This window comes from Trachypithecus francoisi, unplaced genomic scaffold, assembly GCF_009764315.1.
Source record: "Trachypithecus francoisi isolate TF-2019V2 unplaced genomic scaffold, Tfra_2.0 Lachesis_group6, whole genome shotgun sequence".
Taxonomy (NCBI): domain Eukaryota; kingdom Metazoa; phylum Chordata; class Mammalia; order Primates; family Cercopithecidae; genus Trachypithecus; species Trachypithecus francoisi.
The window spans coordinates 52454350-52464967 of NW_022681471.1; positions in this window are offsets into that span (position 1 = coordinate 52454350).

Here is a 10618-nt window from a genome sequence, read left to right on the forward strand (position 1 = left end):
GTTATCCATTCATCCATTCTTTTTTCAAGGTTTTTAGTTTTTTTGCACTGGTTACATAGTTCCTCCTTTATCTTTGCAAAGTTTGATCGACTGAAACCTTCTTCTCTCAACTTGTCAAAGTCATTCTCCGTCGAGCTTTGTTCTGTTGCTGGTGATGAGCTGCGTTCTTTTGGAGGGGGAGATGCGTTCTGATTTTTTGAATTTCCAACTTTTCTGAACTGCTTTTTCCCCATCTTTGTGGTTTTATCTGCCTTGGTCTTTGATGATGGTGACGTACTGATGGGGTTTTGGTGTGGGTGTCCTTTCTGTTTGTTAGTTTTCCTTCCAACAGTCAGGACTCTCAACTGCAGGTCTGTTAGAGTTTGCTTGAGGTCCACTCCAGACCCTGTTTGCCTGGGTATCAGCAGCGGAGGCTGCAGAAGATAGAATATTGCTGAACAGCAAGTGTTGTTGTCTGATTCTTGCTCTGGAATCTTCATCTCAGGTATACCCAGCCGTGTGAGGTGTGATCTGTCAGTCTGCACCTAGTGGGGGATATCTCCCAGTTAGGCTACTCTGGGGTCAGGGACCCACTTGAGCATGCAGTCTGTCCATTCTCAGATCTCAACCTCCATGCTGGGAGAACCACTGCTCTCTTCAAAGCTGTCAGACAGTGACTTTTACATCTGCAGAGGTTTCTGCTGCTTTTTGTTTAGCTATGCCCTGTCCCCAGAGGTGGAGTCTACAGAGGCAGGCAGGCCTCCTTGAGCTGCAGTGGAGTCCACTCAATTCGAGCTTCCTGGCAGCTTTGTTTATCTACTTAAGCCTCAGCAATGGCGGGTGCTTCTCCCCAACCCTCTCTGCTGCCTTGCAGTTAGACCTCATACTTCTGTGCTAGAAATGAGGGAGGCTCCGTGGGCGTGGGACCCTCTGGACTAGGTGTGAGATATAGTCTTCCAGTTTGCCGTTTGCTAAGAGCCTTGGTAAAGCGCAGTATTATGGTGGGAGTTACCGGATTTTCCAGGTGTTATGTGTCTCAATTTCCTTTGGCTAGGAAATGGAATTCCCTTTCCCCTTGCGCTTCCCAGGTGAGGTGATGCCTTGCCTGCTTCAGTTCTCACTGGTCAGGCTGCACCCGCGGACCAGCATCAACTGTCTGACACGCCCCAGTGAGATGAACCTGGGACCTCAGTTGAAAATGCAGGAATGACCCATCTTCTGTGTCGCTCATGCTGGGAGCTGGAGGCTGGAGCTGTTCCTATTCGGCCATCTTGGGCACCACTCTCCTTAAATGGCATTTTTAATTTTATTTGCAAAATTTCTTAGTATTTTACAGAAATAGAAATATTTCTCAATCTTGACTTTTTTCAGGTGACCTTGATAGGCTCACTAATTAATGTGCTTATATCTGAAATCCAAAAGTTTTAAAACAAATGAGGAAACTACTGAAATTGTGTAGAATAGAGGTCATAAAAACACAAATTAAAATGACAAGTGTAAGAAGAGATTTGAGAAACATATATATAAATCCATAGTAATTGAAATGTTTATGATTATGCAAATGGAATAGTAGAAGGAGTCTATCAGGTTTCAGTCTTGGATAAATAAATGATTAATGCTGACATTTACCAAGATAGGAAGCACAGGGAGAAGCAAATTCTTTGGAAAAAGTAAGATTCTTTGTTAGTAAATTTCTTTGAGTTGGCTATAAGATGTACAAGAGAAAATTTCTGTTAGTGGATTGAAAATAGAAATCTGGACTTAAGCTATTGCCAGTTGTTAGAATACAGGTGATAGTTGAAGCTAAGAAAAAATAGTCAAAAACAAGAACAACATGTAGGGTGAAAAAAAAAGAGCTAAATATTTTAGTACTGGCAAGTACCAATATTAAAGGAGCATTGAAGGGAGAAAAGCCAACAAAGGAGAACAAAAAGAAATACTCAAAGTCGGGCATGGTGGCCCATGCCTGTAATCCCAGAACTTTGGGAGGCCGAGGTGGGCGGATCATGAGGTCAGGAGATCGATATCATCCTGGCTAACACGGTGAAATCCCGTCTCTACTAAAAATACAAAAAAATTAGCCAGACGTGGTGGCGACTGCCTGTAATCCCAGCTACTTGGGAGGCTGAGGCAGGAGAATGGTGTGAACCCAAGAGGCGGAGCTTGCAGTGAGCCAAGATCACACCACTGCACTCCAGCCTGGGGGACAGAGAGAGACTCCCTCTCAAAAAAAAAAAAAAAAAAAAAGAAAAGAAATACTCGGCCGGGCGTGGTGGCTCAAGCCTGTAATCCCAGCACTTTGGGAGGCCGAGACGGGCGGATCACGAGGTCAGGAGATCGAGACCATCCTGGCTAACATGGTGAAACCCCATCTCTACTAAAAAATACAAAAAACTAGCCAGGCGAGGTGGCGGGCACCTGTAGTCCCAGCTACTCGGGAGGCTGAGGCAGGAGAATGGTGTGAACTCGGGAGGCGGAGCTTGCAGTGAGCTGAGATCCAGCCACTGCACTCCAGCCTGGGCGACAGAGTGAGACTCCGTCTCAAAAAAAAAAAAAAAAAAAAGGAAATACTCAAAAGAGAACTAAGAGAGTAATCACAGAAACCAGTGAAAGATTTTCAAGATGTAGAGCATGTCCGGCAATATCAAATGTTGTAAAATGGTCAAGTGAGAAAGGGATTGAAATTGAAATTACCAATTTAGAAGTCACTAATTACTTCTTTCAGAGATATTTCAGCTATATGATGGGAATGGAAGCTAGATTCATGTAGGTTAAATTGAAGATGATGAAGTGAAAGCCAACTGTGAAAAATATTCTTCATAAACTCCTGTATGTGAAGAGAAGGAGAGAAGGCTCTAGAGTCACAAACCAATGTCAATAGGGTCAAAGGAAGGTATTTTGAAAGGAGAATATTTGATCAGTTATACCTCTAGTGGAAGGACCCAAAGAGTTTGAGGATATAGATGTAAGAGAGAATAATTGATGGAGCAAAGGCTTGCAGTTGATGGAAGAGAAGTGGATCTGATGCATAAACACCATCTGAATTAAACTAAACTTACATGTAATTTGAATAAATAGAAATATAAATGCTTGGGTATTAGTATACAGCAGTTGGATATACGTTTATAGCTTCTAATTTTTTTTTCTCCAACATCTAGTCTCCCACGTCTAATGTCTGTTTAACATCTTTGGATTATTTCTAAATTGTCCTCAAATAGGTGAAAATTTTTCCCTGTTCTGCTTGAACTTTACCTCCTTTCACATATTACATACAGTACCATATATGCCTTAAAAGCCTTTAGAAAGGATTTATTCTGTGGTAACATGCCTTAATTATGGGTACAAAAATCAAGTTACAGATTTAAGTAATATGTGATGGTTTTGTGGAGATAAAAATTTATAAAGAACAGGCAATTTTCCTGTCCTTTGCTATATAACCTACCATCAACCTCTACCTCTCCATCTCCTCTAAATACAAAACTCCAAATAGAGGCCGGGTGCAGTGGCTCAGACCTGTAAACCCAGCACTTTGGGCGGCCAAGCCAGGAGGATCACCTGAGGTCAGGAGTTAGAGACCAGACTGGCCAACATGGTGAAACCCCATCTCCACTAAACATACAAAAATTAGCTGGGCATGGTGGCACATGCCTATAATCCCAGCTACTTGGGAGGCTGAGGCAGGAGAATCGCTTGAACCCGGGAAGTGGAGGTTGCCGTGAGCTGAGACTGTGCCGTTGCACTTCAACCTGGGCAACAGAGCAAAACTCTGTCTCAAAAAAATTACCAGTGGAATCTGGTTACTAGTAAAGCCATGTATGTTCTGAAGATTTTTCTCAAAGCTATTGATGATTAAGGAGGTAGGAGGTATGCAGACTTTTTTTTTTTTTTTTTTTTTTTGAGCCAGAGTCTCGCTTTGTCGCCCAGGCTGGAGAGCAGTAAGGCAATCTCGGCTCACTGCAAGCTCCACCTCCTGGGTTCACACCATTCTCCTGCCTTAGCCTCCTGAGTAGCTGGGACTACAAGCATCCACCCCCAGGCCCAGCTAATTTTTTTTGTATTTTTAGTAGAGATGGGGTTTCACTGTGTTAGCTGGGATGGTCTTGATCTCCTGACCTCATGATCTGTACACTTTGGCCTCCCAAAGTGCTGGGATTACACAGACGTGAGCCACCGCACCCAGCCAGTATGCAGACTTTTTAAGAAGAGTGTCAATTACTTGTATTTAATACACTAAACATCAACAAAGAAATAGTAAATTTTAGTAGACTATGACAAGTAGTTAACAATATCAGTGAGGATGTTGAGAAACATCTGAGAAGTGGAGGTATATGATTACATTAATCAAAGAAACTTTGAAGGCAATAAATTGAAATTTACAGGTTTAGATAATTATAACAGAAAATGAGCAGTCAAGATAATCTTTAAGAATCTTCCTCAGTATGCATGTAATATTAAGACAGCATTATAAAACTCAGATTTATTCCCTGAGCTGATCCCTATGGACAAGCAAGTGAGTATTTCTAAATGTTTCTTTCTGCATTTACTACAACATGCAAAACACATAAGGTGATGAGTCAGAAGTTAATAAATAGATGAGTCTGAGTTCCTAAATTAATTCATTAGTGTAATATTCATGGAATATATTTTCCTTTCAATGCACACACATAATTCATATTAGCATTAGTGGGAGGAAGTTACACTTGCATGAGAAGAATATAGCAATCAACATGCAAAACTCTAAGAGAATTCTTTGTGAAGGATTTGCTATTTCACTGCATATTGCGAAAGTGATGTCTGCATGACACCAAATGGAAACATTCATTCATCCAAATGTTTCTTAGTAGCTGCATGTTTTATTATAGGTAAACGGTATAAAATATGTATTGCATTTTATCCATACCAAAAAAAGGCAAAAAATATTTGTTAAAGACAATTTGTTAAAAACAACCATGTGCCAAGCACTGTGCTAAGTCCCTGACAAGTGTAGTTATCACCACAAAAATACGCTGTGAAATCATTCCAAAACTCAGCGGCTTAAAACAGCAATCATTTACTCTCATGAGTCTGTGGGTCAGTTAGGCATTCGATGATCGAAGTTGGGCACAGCTTGCGGTTTTTCTCATTTCAAGCTGGCTTTGCTCATGGATGTGGAGGTTGTCTAGGAGTTGTCTGATCTAGGCCGGGCCCAGATAAGGTGGTTTGTTCTGCCGCAGTGTCTCTTCTTCAAAAACCAGCAAGAATATTTGTTTTACGTTGATGGTAAAGGAAGAAGACAGAAAGCTGAATGGAGTAAGAACTCGACATATTTTGTCACATTATGTCCTACAGCATGCCATTGACTGAAGCAAGCTACAAAGTTAAACTTAAAGTCAAGGGTTGGGGAAATAATACTCTGCATCTTTAGTGGAAGAAGTTGCAAAGTAACCAGGCAAAGGACCTGGATTTAGAAAAGGGTAAAGAATTGAACCATTAATAGAATCTGAACTGTACACTATCTGACTTAATCTTCAACACATCTCCACAAAATAGCATTATTTTCCTCATACTACAAGTATGAAATGGGATCATGAAGAGGTTAAGTGACTTTTCCAAGTCATAGAGGTAATAGGTGGCAGAGTTAATGCCAAAGTTCATGGTCTTTGTGGTTGCTCCAATACATCATTTCTTATGCATATTGTTTGGAATTTTACAGTTGAAATGAGGTCTGCCAATTGATACAGAAATGATAATGGCAGATCCACAATAAACCCATATATATGATTGTAAGCATATAGAGTCATCAAATAATAATAATAATAAAAATAGCCACTTGATTGAATCAACAAAGTTAACACCATATGTTAGTGTTAAATTGCTCATAAATGCAATACCTCTGTCACAGAAGTCTGTGACAATGTGACTTTGTCCTTGTAAACGTCTCTTATTATCCCCAGTTGTGAAGAAACCACATAATCGTTTTTTCTCTCTTTCTGATTCTAGGCTGGTGGATAGTGAGGAAGTGAGTTGTAAAAGCAGACTCATCATAATTCCTCACAGGTACAAACATACTTTTAGAAAAGGAACAAGTTGAAGGAACACATGTCATGTGACCTTGGTTTTCTAAATAAAGTATATTAATGGTAATACTATCATTTACTCGAAGATAAACAAAAACATATTCAAGTCTCCTCTGTCTTTAAAATAAGTACAAGTATACTTTTTCCTGCCCCTTCCTCACGTTACTATTGTATCTTCCCTTTTCCATTCAATGGCAATCTGTGTTTGCTGCTCCACTCCCTGATAACACATTCCCTGAATGCTTAGCTTCTTTCTTCTCTGTTCTGCTGAGACTTGCTCTTTCTAATGTTATCTTTCATCTCTCAGTCACCAGATATTTTTATCAGTCCTCATCCTCTTGGCCCTCTTTCCAGTATGTGACATTTGCCTACTCTTCTGCCGCTGGAAACTTGATATTTAGAGGAAGTGCAAAGATGTTAAAATGTGGGCACTGGATCCAGTCTATCTAGATCGAATCCTGACTCTTTCATTTCAGAGTGCTGTGACATGAGAAAGTCAGTGAACTTCTCCAAGCCTCAGCTTTATTATCTGTAAAATAGAGGGGATGCTATGACCACAGAACCAAAATCATATGGCTGTTAGGATTAAATGAGGTAATATATGGTAAGTACTTTGAAAAGTGCCTGGCACACACTAAGTGCTCAATAAAATCTTCCTCCTTTGATGATATTCCATTGTCCTGTTTCCTTCCTCCAGTTTTGAATATACTGACTTTAACTCCTCCTCTCAATCCCTATTTCTTTGTGTTTCTCCAGTCAATTCTTGTACTTATCTCATACTACTTTTTAAATCTTACCCAAAATCATGATTATAACTATTATACTGATGCCCCCAAACTCTCAAATATATTTCTGGTCTTACCACTCTCTAAACACTACTCCTTTTTTCAATTTAATACAATTTTCTCCTACTCAGTTTTCTACTAACAAACAGAAAATCTCAGTGGTCTCATCAAATAATCCCCTTAGATACTTTAAGATCACACTTTTCATGCCTTAGCCTTCTTTTTGCTAAGCTGAATAACTACAATTCCTTTGACTTTTTCTTGTAGAGCTTATTTTCCACTCCTTTGAAATTCTTTATTATACTTTTTTGTACTCTCCTGTATCTCTCTACTCTTTTCACAGTATAAAAATTCACTCTTCATAATACTTTAAAAATGTTTTGACTAATGTTGGATACAATGGAAGTGAATTCTAACCTTGGGTGTTAATCCCCTACTGGGCTCCCTTATTCCATTTGTGGGTAAGAATAGAACTTTCCTAATCTGCTTGATTCTAGCAGTTCTGTTCCAAAGGATAAAAAGGTAAGATTAATATAATTTGAATGACATAATGATGACCTCAGTCAAAGCTGTGGGTTTTACACATGGCAATTTGCCATTCAGTAATTCATATAGTGCATTATATGAAGGGATCTCAATAAAACAGAGTTCAGGATTGGACACTTCTAGGCTTATTCCACATTCCAGAAGATCTGGCTTCTAGGAGTTTCAGGAACTGTTTGTCTAGCAATTACAACTATGCTAGAAAGAGTCATATTATATAGCTCTACTGTGTATAGATGGACTGTAAAGAGCCTATAAGAATCCAGAACACTACAAATTTCCAGACATCCTGAGGGCTATAGGGAAGTTTCAAAAGCACTGATAAGAAGCAGGTTGCAGACATAAAGCAGATATTGACTTGTGTTGAAGACAGTCACACAACATATTGAACTATGAGGTAAATATTTATCTTATTTTAGATCGATATTTACTGCAAGAAACAGTGCATCTTTGTGCTGACCAAAAACCCAAGTTGAGTTATGTATCTTTATATACATTCCATTACCAAAATTAATTGTAACAAGAATTTTTCTACTTTTTTTGACACCTGAGGAATATTTACAGCCACTCCAGAAAGGAGGTAGCACTTTCTGTTTTATTGCTGTGGTCCATTTACTACATATCTATTAATCAAAAGGAAGAACCAAAGAATATAAGTTGTTAGCTTTGTTATAATCACCTTTGTGCTTTCTTCCTGGAAAAGTTTGCAACTTATTAACTTGAGTGTTAATCCCCTACTGGGCTCCTTTCTTCAGTTCATGGATAAGAATAGAACTTTCTTGCTCTGCTTGATTCTAGCAGGTCAAGTAACTGAGGATAGGGACTAGAGAAGAAGAAACTTCGGAGAGAGAAGACTCAACTTAACATTTTGGTCCTAACATTTACTAAATATTTGATCTTGGAAAACTGTTTAACCACTCTGAGACTCAACTACACAGTGGAGAAGAATATCAGTGTCTGAATTATCAGGTTATGAGACTCAAATGAGATAAAGTTTTATCTCTCACTACCGCTTTATATCCAAATATCTTTATTTTTTTTTTTTTTTTTTTTTTTTTTTTTTTTTTTTGAGACGGAGTCTCGCTCTGCCGCCCAGGCTGGAGTGCAGTGGCCGGATCTCAGCTCACTGCAAGCTCCGCCTTCCGGGTTCACGCCATTCTCCTGCCTCAGCCTCCCCAGTAGCTGGGACTACAGGCGCCCGCCACCTCGCCTGGCTAGTTTTTTGTATTTTTTTTAGTAGAGACGGGGTTTCACCGTATTAGCCAGGATGGTCTCGATCTCCTGACCTCGTGATCCGCCCGCCTCGGCCTCCCAAAGTGCTGGGATTACAGGCTTGAGCCACCGCACCCGGCCCCCAAATATCTTTAAGCAGTTGCCTAAATTCACATTTTTCTAATCCCTATGCTCTCACTCATCACTCATCCCACAGCAATCTGTCTTCCATAGCTATCACCAGATTAAAATTGCTCTTCATTTATCATCCATTTCTACACTGATAAGTCCAATGGATTCTCAGTACTCACCTTGTTTGACTTCTTGATAGCATTTCTCACTCTTGTCCATCCCCTAATTGAAAGATCACTATCCCCTGGCTTCTAAGTCTCTGTGTTCTCCTTAATTTCTATTTACCTCCCTAAGGTTATTCCTTCCCAGTTTTCTTCAAGACCTGATCCTCCCCTACCCAGGCATTAAAGATTGCTGTTTTTCATTACTCTGGACTAAGCCCTCTTCTCTTGTCATTATGCATACTCTCCCTGTGTGATCTCACTCACTCTTGTAGTTGACCACTACCACCTGTGAGCTGTTCACTCCAAAATCTATAACATGTTTATTTATTCAAAAACCAGACAGTGGGGTGCTCCCAAGATGGCCAAATAGGAACAGCTCCAACCTCCAGCTCCCAGCGTGAGCGGAACAGAAGACGGGCGATTTCTGCATTTTCAACTGAGGTACCGGGTTCATCTCACTGGGGCATGTGGGACAGTTGGCGCTGGTCTGCCAGTGCAGGCTGACCAGTGAGAGCTGAAGCCGGGCGAGGCATCGCCTCACCTGGGAAGCACAAGGGGGAAGAGAATTCCATTTCCTAGTCAAAGGAAATTGAGACACACAACACCTGGAAAATCTGGTAACTCCCACCATAATACTGCACTTTACCAAGGTTCTTAACAAATGGCAAACCAGGAGATTATATCTCACACCTGGTCCAGAGGGTCCCACGCCCACGGAGCCTCCCTCATTTCTAGCACAGAAGTCTGAGATCTAACTGCAAGGTGGCAGCGAGGTTGGTGGAGGGGTGCCCGCCATTGCTGAGGACTAAGTAGGTAAACAAAGCCGCTAGGAAGCTCGAATTGAATGGAGCCAGCCTGGTTCTGTAGACTCCTCCTCTGGGGACAGGGCATAGCTAAACAAAAAGCAGCAGAAACCTCGACAGAGGCAAATAACCCTGTCTGACAGCTTTAAAGAGAGGAGGGGATCTCCCAGCACGGAGGTTGAGATCCGAGAATAGACAGACTGCATGCTCAAGTGGGTCCCTGACTCCTGAGTAGCCTAACTGGGAGACATCCCCCCCTAGGTGCAGACCAACACTTCACACCTCACATGGCGGGGTACACCCCTGAGACGAAGCTTCCAGAGCAATAATCAGACAACAACATTCGCTGTTCAGCAATATTCTATCTTCTGCAGCCTCTGCTGCTGATACCCAGGCAAACAGGGTCTGGAATGGACCTCAAGCAAATGCCAACAGACCTAAAGCTGAGGGTCCTGATTGTTAGAAGGAAAACTAACAACAGAAAGGACACCCACACCAAAACCCCATCAGTACGTCACCATCATCAAAGACCAAGGCAGATAAAACCACAAAGATGGGGAAAAAGCAGCTCAGAAAAGTTGGAAATTCAAAAAATCAAAGCGCATCTCCTCCTCCAAAGGAACGCAACTCATTGCCAGCAACGGAACAAAGCTGGATGGAGAATGACTTTGACAAGTTGAGAGAAGAAGGCTTCAGTTCATCAAACTTCTCAGAGCTAAAAGAGGAACTATATAACCAGTACAAAGAAACTAAAAACCTTGAAAAAAGAATGGATGAATGGGTTATCCATGAATAATCAATGCAGAGAAGACCTTAAAAGAACCGATAGAGATGAAAATCATAACATGAGAACTACGTGACAAATGCAAAAGCTTGAGCAACCGACTCAATCAACTGGAAGAACGAGTATCAGCGATTGAGTATCAAATGAATGAAATGAAGTG